Source organism: Phocoena sinus, chromosome 9 (genome assembly GCF_008692025.1).
Source record: "Phocoena sinus isolate mPhoSin1 chromosome 9, mPhoSin1.pri, whole genome shotgun sequence".
In the NCBI taxonomy this organism is placed as follows: Eukaryota; Metazoa; Chordata; class Mammalia; order Artiodactyla; family Phocoenidae; genus Phocoena; species Phocoena sinus.
In genome coordinates this window covers 56,288,042-56,305,900 of record NC_045771.1, presented here as the reverse complement: position 1 = coordinate 56,305,900, position 17,859 = coordinate 56,288,042, and positions in this window count along the sequence as shown.

The window sequence follows — 17,859 nt, the reverse complement described above, 5'->3', positions numbered from 1 at the left end:
AGTACATGCAAAAAATATTTCCTCAACAAAAATCCATCTGTGATGGTATGATTCCCATTTAACATTTGTATTCGTAAAGCCAGAATGCCTCCATGGTCATATCTGGTATTTGAAGAGGCAGGGATAGGCAGACTGAAAAGGCCCTAAAGCAAAAGAGGGGTAAACCCTGGGGGTTCTTAGAAACCAAAGTGCTTCAGGCAAAGAAATACATTTTAGACATCTTAGGGTGTAGATGAGAAAAGCAATTTCAGTACATTGTGCCAATTTCTATTATAAGAGGACGTGCTGGTTGTTCAGAATTCATTTGAAGGGCACCAAGGATAAACAGGAAATACTTCCCCATTAGTTAAATAATAATAATAACTAATACTTTAAAATAGTGCATACGATATGACTGGCATTGTCTGAAGCACTTTTAGATATATTAATTCATATATATCTATATATAGAGATATATATATATGTTTAATCCTCATAACAATAAGTTTGAGGCAGTTACTATAATTCCCATGTAACAGATGAAGAAACAGATCATAGAAAGAACATAGAAAACATTTGCTTTCTATCTTTTAAAAAGCTTAGGAGCCAAACTTCCTAACACAGTAATGTAAATGTTTTCATTTTCTTATATTGTATAACCTGAGTACAACTTTATATGTAGAGGTTATGTTACTTGTCTAAGATCAAAAACCAATAAGTGGTAATCAGAATTCAAAGTCTGGCAATCTGTCTTCTGAATTTAGATATTAGTCAGGTAAAGGAGAGGTAGCTGAGAGGTTTATCCAAAAAAAAAAGATCAAATCTTGAAGGATGTTGTGCTCCCTGCTAATGAGCCATTGGAGCATTTAGGACTTGACTAGTTCAGATTTGTGTGTTGAAAGATCACCCTAGGTCACTGTACAGAAGGGCTCAAAGGGGTCTGAGCAAGAAGATATAAAACAATGGGAAGAAATGGATCAATGTTTTGACAAAACCAGTGACCTTTTGGATATGAGGAATTAGGAAGAGACAGGAATCACAAATAATTTCCCTCTTTCTGTCCTGGGCAACTGGAAAAATGGTACCACCATATATGCTTAACATAGGGAAGGGAGGAGGAGGGTTTGAAGAAATGTGTTGAAATCCTGGTGCCTAAGGGATATGCAGGTGGAGATGCCCCTGGCCTGAAGCTCAGAAGGCTCTGCTTGAGTGGCAGTTGAAACTACAGGAACATATTTAAAGTCACCCAGGAAGAGAGTAGAGAGAAGCAAGCCAAAGAATGCCATTTGAGAAATGGGTAAAGGTAGGGCAACACACAAAGCATCTTGTTAGGTACATGGATAGCAGTATGGAAAAGAAACAGCTTGGCACCATCCTGCATACTGTATATTAATAAATTTCATATGGGCAGAAGTAAGTATTAAAAGAATCTTTAGGGGACTTCCCTGGTGGTGCAGAAGATTCTTAACCACTGCAGGGGACACGGGTTCGAGCCCTGGTCCAGGAAGATACCACGTGCCGCAGAGCAACTAAGCCCGTGCGCCACAACTACTGAAGCCCACATGCCTAGAGCCCATGCTCTGCAACAAGAGAAGCCACCGCAGTATGAAGTCTGTGCGTTAGAGCGATGACTTACGGGTTTGTGTTGGATAGTAGGGGCAGGGCTGGAGGGAGGTTGGGAGCCACATCACTAAGGCCAGGAGTTTAAAGAAAGCTTTTATGGCAAGTAAAACCTAAAGGCTGAGACAAGAAAGAATATTTATACCAATATGATTCATAATGGACCCAAACTAGAAATATCTAAATGTCCATCAACAGTACAATCATGCGTGTGCTGCATGATTTCGTTTATATAAAGTTCAAAAATCAGCCGAACAAGTTGATGGGGATAAATATGAGTACAGTAGTTACCTTGTGAGGGGAGTGACGGGGACAAGGTGCAAAAAGGGTACTGGAATATTCTATTTCTTTTTTTTTAATTGGGGTATGGTTGATTTACAGGGTTGTGTTGGTTTCACGTGTATGGCAAGGTGATTCAGTTATATATATGTATATTCTTTTTCAGATTCTTTTCCCTTATAAGTTATTACAAGATATTGAATATAGTTCCCTGTACTATACAGAAGGTGCTTGTTGGTTACCTATTTTATATTTTATATTTATGTGTTAATCCCGGGCTCATAATTTATCCCTCCCCTCCTTTCTCCTTTGGTAACCATAAGTTTGTTTTCTATGTCTGTGGGTCTATTTCTGTTTTGTGTATAAGTTCATTTGTGTCATTTTTTTTAGATTCCACATATAAGCAATATCATGATTAAAAAAAAAAAAAAATGAAGCCCACGCACTGCAACGAAGAGTAGCCCCCGCTGGCAGCAACTAGAGAAAACCTGCGTGCAGCAACAAAGACCCAACGCGGCCAAAAATAAATAAATTAAAAAAAAAAAAACAGAATCTTTAGGGAATTCCCTGGCGGTCTAGGGGTTAGGACTCTCGCTTCCACTGCAGGGGGCATGGGTTTGATCCCTGGTGGGGGAACTAAGATCCTGCAAGCAGCACTGTGTGGCCAAAAAACAAACAGAAAAACAACGAGAAAAGAAAAAATAAAGGGATCCTTAATATCACTAGAGAAAAACAGACCAATATATTTTAGAGCACATTCATTTATGGATTTTTTTAATGGGTATCATGAGAAATAGGTGTTTAAAATGCCTTTAAATGTACACAATAAAAAGGAAAGCAAAAGAATCAGGGAATTTAGAGCAACTGGAACTCCTACATGGCAATAGCAATGCAAAATGGCACAACCATTTTCAAAAACAGTTTGGTAGTTTCTTATAAGTTAAATATATACCTACTGTAGGACCCAGTCATTCCACTCCTAAGAATTTATCCAAGAAACAGAAACTTATGTTCACATAAAAATTTGTATGCAAATATTTATAGCATACATTTCTCATTTTTTTCATAATTCATAATGAAATGTAATTACTCATAACTGCCCCAAACTGGAAATATCCTTCAATGGGTGAGTGAATAAACAAACTCAGGTACATCCATACAATGGAATACTACTCAGTAACAAAAAATAAACTGTTGATGAACAAAATGGATGAATTTCAAATGCATTATGGTAACTGAAAGCCAGACTCAAAAGGTTACATACTGTAGCATTCCTTTTAGATGACATACTGGAAAAGGCAAAACTATACAGTCAGAAAGCAAATAATGATTATCAGAGGTTAAGGATGGGGGTGAGGGTATGTGGGGATATAAAGGATCAGCAGAAACGAATTTGGGGGAGTAAAAACTGTTCTATATCCTCATCATGATTGACAAATACTCGGTGTATTTGTCAAATCTCACAAAACTACATCAAAAAGGATTCTACATAAATTTTAAAAGTACATTAAAGAAACGAATCACAACTTGCTATACAAGTGTTGAAAATTTACCAAAAATATATGTAGATGTAATGGAAATATAAGTCAGTATTCAAATTCTAATAGTGAGTGGTCAAAGAAGATTCACAGCTTATACGTTCAGAAATGCAGACAACTATAAAAAGTGGAAAAATACAAATCTTTGCTAACAAAAATGCAAAACAACCTTATTAAAATAGTATGAAATAATAAAACAACTAATTACATTAATAAAAATCAATGACAACACAGGATTAAGACAACATATGAGAATATATTCTGGGTAGTACTGAAAATTGGTTTAATCTGCTGCTAAAGCCATCTGGGAAATGTTTACTCTCCTTGACCTGATGATCCCACATTGAGGACAATCCAAGGATGAGCCCACTATCCCCACTTTCTCATTTGCAGTGCTCTACTGGCACAATTTCCCTTACTTGCCTAGGGAGTAAACCATATGTGATGCAATTCAACAGGGGAAAAAAGTAATAGTTGTCTAACATTACTGTAAAACTGGAAGAAAATTGTACAGTTAAAAATAATATATACCTAAGGCAACTGCTTTTAAAACAAGTCTCCACCAGAGCATACCAAATGCTTTAGTTGTTACAGGATCATGTAATAATGCCATTAACTCAATTATATGATCAAATAATGCATGTATAATCTCAAACCAGTAGTCAGCGAATCGTTTGTTGATTTTGGAATATGTTATGTTTTAATAACATGCCTTCCCAGTTATATTTTACAGATGCTGATAACACTTGTTTGTATTTACTGAATACATACTAGTAGGGCAATGAAAGGGAAAGAACCTAAAATGGCAAGTCATATATGGATAGAAAAACGGATAAATTTTTCACTTAATTCAAATACGCACCATTTTTCCTTTCTGAATTGTTGGCTTTCAATTAATATTGAATTTAGTTTCGTACATAAAACCACTAGGAGGAAGAAAAGCCAAATCTGGATTAATTTATTTCAGCCACTTCACTCACAAATAATTTACTGTATATAGTTAAAAGTTGGATTTTAATTAATTTTATCTGAACTTTGGCTTACTTGTTAAGTTACCTCCTATCTTAAAATACATGGATATTCACACACCACTCATTGTTTTATATTGTATAACAGTTTAAAAGCAGGGTTTCACTATGTGGTATAAAGTTAATTACATTTTTCCCTCTTTCTTAGTCATAATCAATCATTGAAATGGTAAATATATCACTTCTCATTTGCATTACTGTATAAATGAGGAAAGATTCAGAAATAGCCATTTTCCAAGATGGATTAAATACTATTATAGGAGTTACCACAACAAAATGTTTTTGAAACTTAGCTTATTTTCAAGTTCTAAACAAAATTTGAGACAATTCTTAGGTAGAAGTAATCCCAGTCTGCTTTTTAAGGTGGAGTTTAAATCACAAGTCAGAACCTTAGTATTTAAATTCCCTAAAAGAAACGGGAGGAGGGGGATAAGAAAACTACCTGTATTATGAAGACCAAAGGTAATATAAATTGCAATATTAAGATTAAAAAGCTTTTTTCACCTCTACCTTATGCTGAGTAAAGAAGGTAAGTATACTAATTAGTACTCTAATGCTCTTGATTAAACAAATACCAGACCTCTGGAACACCAGCAAATTATATGTATTTCCAACAGTATGATAGGGACATAAAAACAGACATATATGTCAATGGAATAGAACAGAGAGCCCAGAAATGAGCCCACACATATATGGTCAGTTAATTTATGACAAAGGAGCCAAGAATATACATTGCGGAAGGGATAGTCTCTTCAATAAATGGCGTTGGGAAAACTGGACAGCCATATACAAAACAATGAAACTGGATCACTATCTTACACTGTACACCAAAACTAACTCAAAATGAATTAAAGACTTTAAGATCTGAAACCATAAAACTAGATGAAAGCATAGTGGGTAAGCTCCTTGACATACGTCTTTGTGATGATTTTTTGAATTTGACACCAAAAACTCACACACACACACACACACACACACACACACACACAGTGGAATATTGGCCATAAAAAAGAAAATCTTGCCATTTGCGACAACATGGATGGACCCTGAGGGCATTATGCTAAGTGAAATAAGTCAGAGAAAGACAAATGCCATATGATCTTGTAAGGATGTGTAATCTAATAAAACCTGAACTCAGGGCTTCCCTGGTGGCGCAGTGGTTGAGAGTCCGCCTGCCGATGCAGGGGACATGGGTTCATGCCCCAGTCCGGGAAGATCCCACATGCCGCAGAACAGCTGGGCCCGTGAGCCATGGCCGCTGAGCCTGCGCATCCGGAGCCTGTGCTCCGCAACGGAAGAGGCCACAACAGTGAGAGGCCCGCGTACCGCAAAAAAAAAAAAAAAAACCTGAACTCATAGATCTAGAGAACAGATTGGTGGTTGCCAGAGGCAGGGGATGGAGGGGGAGATATGAAGTGGATCAAAAGGTAAAAATTTTCTGTTAAAGCATAAAGTCCTAGGGATATAAGTACTATTTGAAAGTTGCTAAAAGAGTAGATCTTAAAAGTTCTCATCGCAAGAACAAAATTTTGTAACTATGTAGGTTGACAGATGTTAGACTTACTGTGGTGATCATTTTGCACATATACAAATATTGAATCATTATTCTGTACACCAGAAACTAACAATGTTATATGTCAATTATATCTCAATTTTAAAAACCACCAAGTTCTTAACTCATTAGGCAGATGACAAATTACAAGTACAATCCACAAAACAGCATGCTAAAAGGCTACACATGTAGAATTATTATAGAGAAGGAAGCCTCACTGCTTTTCATAAATTCTAAAAAGTCAGCCGCAATCATTCAACTTTAAATTCCAAATTTGAATTTGGTGGTGACGGGAGGGGTTGGAAGGCTGTGGAAAAGGACTGGGAAAAGTCGTGGGCCAACCACCCTGATAACCAGGAGGGCCATGACTATTCACCAAGGCAGCAACATCCAGGCCAAGGGGAAGCATCCAACTGCCTAGACCAGGGACCTTGCAACTGCCTAGACCAGGGACCTTGCAAATGAAAGGTGAGCCTTTGATATGAGTCTATAGATAATAACGCATAGTTTTCCTGTTAAACCAGCACTCAAAGGACTTTTTTTTTTTTTTTTTTTTTTTTTTTTTGCGGTATGCGGGCCTCTCACTGTTGTGGCCTCTCCTGTTGCGGAGCAACAGGCTCCGGGCGCGCAGGCTCAGCGGCCATGGCTCACGGGCACAGCCGCTCCGCGGCATGTGGGATCTTCCCGGACCGGGGCACGAACCCGTGTCCCCTGCATCGGCAGGCGGACTCTCAACCACTGCGCCACCAGGGAAGCCCTCAAAGGACTTTTAAACATCACTTTGAAATAGGGATGTGATGGTGTTCATCAAAAGATATGAACGAATTCAAGTGGCATTTTTAGAGTACTTTATTTCAATCATGATAAGACACTTGGTATATTCAATTTTGTAACATTTTAGATATTGGTATTGTTACGGGAAACACTGACTGAAACCATCCACCCTGGCATGAGTTATCTTACAACAGGAGTTCTTGGTAAGGAACGCGGAACTAACAAGCTACCACCAACTGTAAGAATTTGGGAAAGGTCAAAAGGAGAGAGGAGATGTCAGTCCATGTGTCCTACCAGCCTCCCAGAATCCTCCTCGCTGGAATCCATCTTGGCTGAGCATGCAAGCGCCACCAGGAAGGACCCTGAGTCAGAATGATTGGCCAGAGACAACCCGGAAACCCGGCTTTGTCAGCACATGTGTCTCCTCGGGCAATTCATTTCCGAGTGTTAGACAAGAGCCCACTCTCGGTCCCTGGAAGGGGTCCCCCTCTCTGCAACATTATTAGTAAACCAAGGAATTCCTTTTAAAGTTTTCTATTTTCCTTTTCTTAAAGTTCTATTATCCGGTTCTTCAATTACATCCTCACATTCTACAAATAATTCCTGTTTTTCTGATAAATACCGTGTTTTTGTTATATTAGGCTAGGACTAAATTAGTCCTGTAACTTTTCCTCCTCCTGTTGTTTAGATGATGGGAGAAAGGAAGTCACACTCACCCCAAGAGCTTTCTCAAAGCTCAGCCACCTCTCCTGCCTACATTCATTCCCCAATACTCTTCTTGGTAACTTCAAAGGCAGACACGCCTCCAAATCAAATCCTCATGGTCTCGGGGATCCCTTTAAACACAGGTGCAGTCGCCACCTCCTGGAGATCAGCATAAACTCGGTTATTCCTGAGCTCGGGTTGCTCTCCTTCAGCCTGGTTCGTGGTCTGGGAGCCTCGCCCACCCTGAAGAATAGCCCGGGAGCAACCGAGACAAAAGAGGTTGGACTGGCTGTTTGGTTAAACCAAATGAATTGATTCGGTGACAAGCTGCGTCCTCCATGTCACTAAATGCCATTTTCACCGCGCCTGTATCGCCTGCTGTTTCATCCAAGAAAACCAGGTTCCGGGAGAAAAACCTCGGAGCATGACTATCCGTGAAGTCGGACTCGAGTGGATTAGCGTGGTAGTAACCTCTGGGGACAAGGGCCCTGGCCCGTGGCTTTTCATCCTCGCGCCTTCTTAGAATCAGAAGCCTGGGACACCCCCGACCAATTAAATCAGAACCCTTATCTACTTGGGAGATTCTAATCCTCAAGCCGAGGACCCAGGCGCGCGTTCTCTACTCAGCACGCGGAGGCCGGCGCGCGTCCCTCCTGGGGAATTGAATGGAGGCCCGGGCCTCCCCCGAGGTGTCCTAGTGTGACCGGGGGCCAGCTCACAAACGCGCGGGGGCGCGGCAGAGCCCAGGCGCCAGGCCACTGCTGCCGTGGGCCCAGGCTCGCGTCAGAGCCGAACAGCAGGCCGCCGCCGTCGCTGGAGTCCTTGGATGCGACCCCTCCCGCCACTCGCTGCGGAAAGACTCCAGGTGACGCGAAGCTCTGTGACTTACTTCTGCGGCCCTCTAAGCCAAATCCAGGTTTTCTCCTCCCGTTTCCCCTCAACACCTGCGGCTCTGCGTGTCTTCCCTTTTCTCTATGTCCCTGGGATACCCATTTCGAGAGTGTGTGCATCCTGTCCTACGTTGCTTTAGCCTCTGTTCAGTGGCCAGTTTTTCACATTCTAGGAAGCAATTTGTCGATGCTGCACGGTATAAAAATGCCCCTGTGGCTCCCTGAACGTCCATGTCTTTCAGCTCTGTAACAAATTACATTGGGTCATTGTTCAACTTACTAATATTTAGGAAAACAGAATTGGGATCTATTTTTGCCTATCAAATTGGCAATATTTGTTTTTAACTGAAACTCTCAGTGCTTGTGAGAATGAGGACAGACAATATAGTATACATTTTTAGAATGTTATTTAGTTGTGTATATCAACCTTAAAAATGCTCACATGAGAATGGTTAAATAATTGATGGTACATCCTTCTATGGAACATTTCTCAGGCATGAAAGATAAACTTTTCAAATATTTGATTTCAAACCATGGTACGTTAACTATGATTTATATTCTGTGACAATGTAAATGTTTCATATCTGTACCGTTCAATAATGTAGTCACCAGCCAAGTGTGGCTTCTCAGCACTTCAACTGTGGCTAGTATGACTGAGGAGCTAAACTGTAATTTAACTAAATTGAAATTGAAATAGCCACATGTGGTTAGTAGCTACCATATTGGACAATGATGGACAGTCTCAATTTTGTTTAAAAAAAAGTATATATATGATATTCATCACTGGCTATCTCTAAGAAACGGACATCATAGTTGCTTCTCCAGCACCTATTCTTCCTTTGGATTGCTCTGTCTTCCCAATATGTGTATATATGTGGGTGTATATGTGTGTGTATATATATATATATATATATATATACACACACACACAGATATCATCTCTGACTCAGTTTCTCCTCCAATACCAGTTGAAACTGGGTGCAGCATTCATGGCCAATCTGTAGGTACCCACACATGGAGACCAGAGCAACACTTACTTGATTCTGTATCTTTTAAAAACAACCCTCTTGTTACATAGCAATGGGAATGTACCTAATGCTGCTAACTGTACACTTTAAAATGGTTAAACTGATAAATTTTATGTATATTTTACCACAATAAAAACAAAACAACATCCTTTTGCAGAAAAACAACCAAATACCAGAGGATAAAACTACCATAAACTACGGTGACCCATCAATATCACAACCCCATGTATGCCATGCTTACTAAAGCACAAGGGCTAAAGCCACCTGAAGAAGCCATTCCCACAAAAGCCAACTGCACAATCTGGGCTGTTACAAAATACCAAGGTCAAAACTCCAAGGATGTAAACCATGAACCCTCACCACCCCCAGAGCCTTAATTTCCCTAGTGGTATTTATTTTTCAAAGTGTTCAGCCAATGCACCAGATGTTGCAAATTGTGGACAAAGAATAACACCTTTTCTTCCCCTCCCAGGTTTCTTATCATTAAATATAACCAGCTACAAAGAAGTCAAAACATCACATTTATGACTGATAAAGCAGTTTAGAGAGAGTGGCTTTGGTCTACAGCTAAGTGAACTTGTAATAATTTGCCACTGAATTTGACATAATTACTTGGTCATCACATAGATGGACAGCCTTGGCTGCCCCAGCAGGTATGCAGCCCTTTTAGTCTATGGAAGACAACCGGCTAGAACACAAGTCTTGCAGACAGAAAGACTGGAAGGAGGGAGCCCAAAAGGGCCTGAGTTCATCCATCATCCAAGTCTCCTCTTCTCTGAAGAGGAGATATAGTGGAGATGAGGCTCAAGACCAAGGGCATTGCATGAGTAGAGTTTCCTCCACATGAAAACTTGAAGTCAGGAGAAAGCAGTTACTTCCCCACATGTCTCAAGAAGGAAAAGAAAATTTGGACAAACCAGTAACCATTAACTCAAATTAATAAGAGATCAAAAAGCAAATTTTACAGAACCTTCAGGGAAAAGATTATTCCTATAATATATAAAATGCTTCAAGAAGTAGGTAACTAGGTTGTTACCCAGCTCATTTTATGAGCATAGTATAACCTTGACAGTAAAACTGGACAAGAACGGTACAGAAAAGGGAAATTACTAGCAAAATTACTAATAACATAGGCATTAAAAATTCTGAGTAAATGTTACATTTAATTCAGAAGTAAATTAAAAAGTAATATATTATGACCAAGTTTGATTTATCCAAGAAATGCCACATGTTCAATAAAGAAAATCTATTAATGTAATACACCACATTAGATTAAAGAAATAAGACAGCGGCTATCATTCCTCCTATTCCACATTGTGTTGCAGGGCTTAACAAGTGTAGTAAGACCATAAGAATAAACAAGAGTCAGGGACTGGATAAGAAGAAAGAAAAAAACACCAATATTTATGATATTGTCCCTGTAGAAAATCCAGGAGAATGTGTAAATTTATTAGAACTAATAAGAGAGCCCAGTCAGCTTGCTGGATACAAAATCAACATACAAAAGTTAGTAGTGTTCCTGTATACCAGTATTTTAAAAACTGGAAAAAAAGGGCTTCTCTGGTGGTGCAGTGGTTGAGAGTCCGCCTACCGATGCAGGGGATGCGGGTTCGTGCCCCGGTCAGGGAAGATCCCACATGCCGCGGAGCGGCTGGGCCCGTGAGCCACGGCCGCTGAGCCTGCGCGTCCGGAGCCTGTGCTCCGCAACGGGAGAGGCCACAACAGTGAGAGGCCTGCGTACCGCAAAAACAAACAAACAAACAAACAAACAAACAAACAAAAAACTAAAAAAAAAGACATAGGAAACAGATATCATTCCCAACAGTAACAGAGCTATATCACATTATTAAATAGGAAGATTCAACGTCATAAATACATCACTTCTTTCCCAAATTAATTTACAAATTCAATTCTTATTGAAATACAAGATATTATGTGGAACTTGACACGCTTATCCTGAAATTGATCTGGCAATGTAAACGATTGAAAATAACCACTATAGTTTTGAAGAAAAATGGTAATAAGGTGAGAGCACTTTCTCTACCAGATATCGTTTTATTATAAAATTATAATCATAAAAAAACATGTAGTATTGATGCAAACTTACACAAGTAGATAAAAGGAATAGAATTGAAAGTCCGGAAACAGCTTCCACACATATATGAAGTATGATTGAGGCAACATTAGAAATCAGTGAAGAAAGGACTTATTATTCAATAAAGTGTTAGAAATAATTGACTAGACATATGAGAAAAAAATTAAATAAGATACTTTTCCTCAAAGCATACACAAAATTATTTCCATATAGATTAAAGAACCAACTGTAAAAGGCAAAGCATAAAATGTTTTAGATGCTGGGTATCTTTCATCTGCACCTTATATCAGTCTTTGCTGCATACCACTTCTATTTATTTATTTTTGACCATGCCACGCAGCTTGTGGGATCTTAGTTCCCTGACCAGGGATTGAACCCGGGCCCTTGGCAGTGAGAGCGTGGAGTCCCAACCACTGGACCGCCAGGGAATTCCCTGAATAACACTTTATTAAGCTGACAATTCTGGGTTAGCCACTTGGGGTTGGCTCAGCTGGACAGGTCTTCTGATGACTGTGGCTGGGCTCACTCACACATCTGTGGTCAGCTGCCAGTCAGCTGGGTCACTCTGCTTCTGAGTGTTGGCTGGCTAAAGGCTGGGGTGACAAGTTAAATGTCCTTCATCACCCAGTAGTCTAGCCCAGACTACTTCACGTAGGTAAGGGTCTCAATAACTGTTGACAGGACAGTTGTATAAGCCCCAACGTCTTTCAAAACTCTGCTGGCATCATGTTTGCTAATGCTCCATTGCCCAAAATAAGTCACATGGCCAAGCTGAGATACAAGAGGTGGGGAAATATTGATTCTAACTCTTGGAGGAAATACAGAGATAGGCAACATTTGTGGCCATTTTGTAATTTCTGATTCTGCTTTCTGCCCCAGGGGCTGAACCATATGGACTGCATCAAGTGTGTCTCATGCTCTTTGGCTTCCATTTGGGTTCAGCAAATGGGGAACAGCAGCAGAAGATAAGAGGAATGGAGGAGAGTGAGATTGAGGATTTATTCCCTTGGCTCTCTTGCTGCAGCACATTGCTGCAGACTGACTGGTTCCTCCATCCAAAGGCCCAGCTCCAGTCAGGTGGCCTTTCTCCACAGTGCACTATCTGGGTTCTATTTTTCTATCTAACTGTCTATCTATCTATCTGTCTATCTATCTATCTATCTATCCATCCATCTACCTACCTATCTACCTACCTACCTACCATCTATCTATCTATATCTTTCTCTCTCCTAGAGTACAACGCTATCCTTTGTGGTTTCCCTACACTCTACCCACACCTTTGAAAATAAGTTCTCTGTTAAATTTTCCTCAAATTACTCAATTTGAATGGACCATGTCTTTCCTGTGGGACCCCGACTGATCCAGAAGTAAATATTTAAGAATTTCTTAAATGAGGCACAAAAAGCAAAAACTATAAAATTAAAATATGACAAAACACATTGTGGAAATAGAGAATTCTAGACCCAAATACTCTGACTCAGCCATAGTTGAAATTACAGTTAAAGCCATAAGCCATACATTTTGAGAAATTTTGAGTGGAGATCATTTGGACACAGATTTTTAAAATAAGCTTTAATACTCAGTTAAAGCAAAATCTAAAAGTGTATTGATTAAATCCCGGTCCAGTCTGGTGTGGTTACAGTTCTACTAAAGTTAGATCTACACATGGAAATAATATAATTTATTTAATATGCCTACTATTATGGACATTTATGTTATAGCCAATCCATTACTATTACAAACAATGCTTTTTGTGTCCACTTAAGAATTCATTCTCTATCCTAATGTCATGAAGATATCCTCCTAATATCATCTACTTGAAGTCTTATTGTTTTACTTTTCACATTTAAATCTATAGTCCACCTAAAATTGATTTTTGTGGATGGCAAGATAAGGGTCAAAAATCTTTTTCTTTCTATATGGATTCCCAGTTGACCCAGAATCAAAAGCTATTCTTTCCCCATTGTTCTTAGTGCCATCTTTGTCATAGATGAAGGTCCATATATGCATGGGTCCCATTCTTTTAATGTCAACCTTTTTGTGGTTTTATGCTTTAGAGTTATCTTTCATAAATAGCACTTAGGTTTTCTTTCTTGTTTTGTTTTTTTACAAATTGGTTATTTATTCCATTCACATTTATTTTGATTATCAACATATTTAGACTAGATACCCATTTCTACGTTGATCATGACTTTCACCATAGTTGCTAGGAAGTCTTGTCATTCCTTTGTAAGTGTCCCCTCCCTACTCTCTGACTGCTCTCATGATATTTTCATTGTTTATAATGTTCTATAGTTTCAGGGTAAAACTTTTTATTTATTCTGCTTTGGATATGCTGTACATCATGGATCTGTGGATTCATATTTTTCATCAGTCCTGGAACATTCATAGCCATTATTTTTTAAAATATTGCTTTTGGTTCATTGTCTCTACTTTCTCCTTTCGAAACTCTAATTAGACATGTTGGCCTATTACATTATATTTTCCACGTGCTGCTTTACACTTTCCATCTACTTATCTCTCTTTACTACATTCTGGATATATCTTTCATATTTTCTAGTTCACTAATTGTCCAGTTGCTCTAGCATCATTATTGAAAAGACCATTTTTTCCCAATGCTCCAAAGTCCCATCTTTTTCATAAATCAAGTATCCATATGCCATAATCAAATGTCTGTTTCTGGGACTTGTATATATTCTACTGATCTACTTGTATATTCTATCTTTTTTTTTGGCTGCATTGGGTCTTCTTGCTGCACACGGGCTTTCTCTAGTTGCGGTGCACGGGCTTCTCATTGTGGTGGCTTCTCTTGTTGTGGAGCATGGACTCTAGGTGTGCAGGCTTCAGTAGTCGTTGCACATGGGCTCAGTAGCTGTGGCTCACAGGCTCTAGAGTGCAGGCTCAGTAGTTGCAGTGCCCGGGCTTAGTTGCTCCACGGCATGTGGGATCTTCCCAGACCAGGGATTGAACTCATGTCCCCTGCATTGGCATGCAGATTCTTAACCACTGAGCCACCAGGGAAGTCCCTACTTGTATATTCTTGTACCAATACCATATCACCTTAATTACTGTAGCTTCATAATAAGGCTTGATATCCAAGAAGCAATTTCTCCCACCTGCATTTCCTTCTTTAAGAGTATCATGACTATTCTTGGCCCTTTGTCCAAGTACTTTTAAGAATCAGCTTGTCAAGTTCCACAAAAAGAAAGTTAGGATCTTGATTAGAATTTTATTCATTTTATAGATCAATTTGAAAAAAAATGCTCCATTTATTTAGGTTTTGTCCAATTTATCTCATCACATTTTGTAGTTACATTAAGTAGTATTTTTTTTGTAGAAGTCTTACACATTTTTTTTAGATTTATTCCTATGTACTTGATATTTCTGGATCATAAACGATACCTCTTTAAACTTTCATTTCTAACTCCTTTTTGTTGGCATAAGAAACGAAATTGATTTTTTTTTCTTTTTTTTTTTGCGGTATGCGGGCCCCTCACTGCTGTGGCCTCTCCCATTGTGGAGCACAGGTTCCAGATGTGCAGGCTCAGCGGCCATGGCTCACGGAACCAGCCGCTCCGCGGCATGTGGGATCTTCCCGAACCGGGGCACAAACCCGTGTCCCCTGCATCGGCAGGCGGACTCTCAACCACTGCGCCACCAGGGAAGCACTGAAATTGATTTTTGTATGTTGAGCTTGTATTCATCAATATTACTTTATGTTCTTATCAATTCTAATAATTTATCTGTACATGATCTTGGATTTTCTACATATATAATTATATTATATGTAACTAATGACTTTTATTTCTTCTTTTATAATCACTATACAGTTTTTCTTTGCCTCATGACACTGGCCAAGATCTCCAGTACAATGTTGAATAGAAGTGATGATAGAGGGCAACATTTTCTTGCTTCCAATATCAAAGGGAAGTTTTTACTGTTTCAGCACTAGGTATGACATTTATTGTAGATTTTTTATTGACACTGTTTGGCAGATTAAGGAAATTCTCATGTATTCCTAGTTTGCTAAAAGTTTTCTTTAAAGTTATGAAAAATGTTGCAATTTATCAAGTGCTTTGGCATCTATTGAAATGATAACATGGTTTTTATCTTTTAATATCTTAATGTGGTAAAATAAATTTCCTCATGTTAAAATCAAACCTTGTATTTCTGGGACAAAGGCAAATTAATCACAAAATATTCATCTTCTGGGCTTCCCTGGTGGCGCAGTAGTTGAGAATCTCCCTGCCAATGCAGGGGACACGGGTTTGAGCCCTGGTCTGGGAAGATCCCACATGCCGCGGAGCAACTGGGCCCGTGAGCCACAATTACTGAGCCTGCGCATCTGGAGCCTGTGATCCGCAAGAAGAGAGGCTGCGATAGTGAGAGGCCCGCGCACCGCGATGAAGAGTGGCCCCCGCTCGCCGCAACTAGAGAAAGCCCTTGCACAGAAACGAAGACCCAACACAGCCATAAATAAATAAATTAATTAAAAAAAAACAGTAATATAAAAAAAATTCATGTTCTTATATATGCTAGTTTTTAAAATATATAGAACAGCTTTATAATGTGTAGAATTTTTGCATTTTTGCCTTGAGTAAAATTGACCTGTAATTTTCTTATTCATATTGTCTTCCTTAGGTGTTGATATCAAGGTTAGTCTCATAAAACATGTTGAAAACTGTTCCCTCTTTTTCTGTTCTCTTGGAGAGTTTATGAAATATTGAAACCATACCAGTTTAATAGAAAGAATTTAGGAGGGAGACTAAGGTGGCAGTGTAGGAGGACATGGAGCTCACCTTCCCCACAAACACATCAAAAATATGCCTACATATGGACCAATTCTCACACAAAACCAACTGAAAACTGGCAGAAGATCTCCTATATAACCAGACCTGCAATAAAGATCTCCATATAACTGGGTAGGCCCCAAAAAAGAAAGGGCATCCAGTGGAGACTGGTGCCCCTGGGACACATCTGTAAGGAAGAAAAGGTCCACATGAGTGGACTCTCGCCCTGGGGAGCCCGCTTGCCTGCTGGGAAATCTGCTGAGACAGACAGAAGGGCTGGAGAAGCCTAGACTCTCACGAGGAGCGCCCACATGCTGGTGTGCTAACCATCAGGGAGGAGAGAGACTTGCTCTGGTGGCTATCAACTTGCTACATTTCCCAATCCAAAGAGGTGAATACCCTGGCCCTATTCACTCCACACCACAGGCTGGTGCGAGATCAGGGCAAAGATTCAGTCTAGCTACACAGAGACAGACTGAGGCACCTGAAATGTGATCTGGGCAGAACTGCAGAGACCATTGTCAGCACACACTTGAGGGCTGTGGGTGAAACTGGGAAGACATTGTCAGCTTGTGCACCAGGTGGTGCCAAGAACTTGCAGTGGCTAAGAACTTAATCTTGGGCAGACAGGTCCTGGGAGAAGACTGCCACAGAGGCAGTCCAGATCCCAGGAGGCAGCACAGCCACCTCAATTCCTGCAGCCACAACACCCTGACCCCAGCCCCAGGCTATTGCACACCACAGACTTGCACTAGATTCGGGATGAACACAACAGAGAAAGGGATGCGATCTTGGGCTGCTTCTGAGTGGAAATGCAGATGCCTACACAGGCAGCACACAGGTCTGCTGTGACAGCATGGGCCTCACTTGCTTCAGCAATCATCTCCTTTGGTGCAAGGCATGCACCCAACGGCAACGGAGCCTGATCAAACCCAACCTTCAGGGCTTCTACTCCAACAACTGGGGAGCAGATCCCACCCCCAATAGGGTAGTGACAACCACAGAGCAAAGAGGAAGCCCCACTTCACATCCAGTACAGCCTCTAGACACCACAACATCAATCATAACCCCTTATCAAGGGGATAACAGCCAGCATACTCTGAAGAAAGACGTGGCTGTTATGTATACCAAAACCAATCCTTGCACCAAAACTATTGGAAATGCACAGTCTTCACAGGGATGATCCCACATAAAAACACCCCTTCAAGACCATAGTAGATAACTGTTTCTCCTAAATTCATAGAGACATAGAAAGTTAAGTAAAATGAAAAAGCAGAGGAACTACTTTTAATAAAAAGAACAAGAGAAGTCCCCTGAAATAAAAAAATAATGGAACAGACCTCATTAGTCTACCAGACCCTGAGTTCAAAAAGGAGATAATAAAAATGCTAAAGTAATTAAAAGGAGATAATAAAAATGCTAAAGTAATTAAGAGAGATTATCGATAAAAATGAAGATAACTGTAACAAGGAACTAGAACTATAAAGGTGAATCAATCAAAATTAGACAATTCAATTGCCGAGATAAAAACTAACCTAGAAGCAATGAATAGCACTAAATGAAATGAAAGAACAAATAACT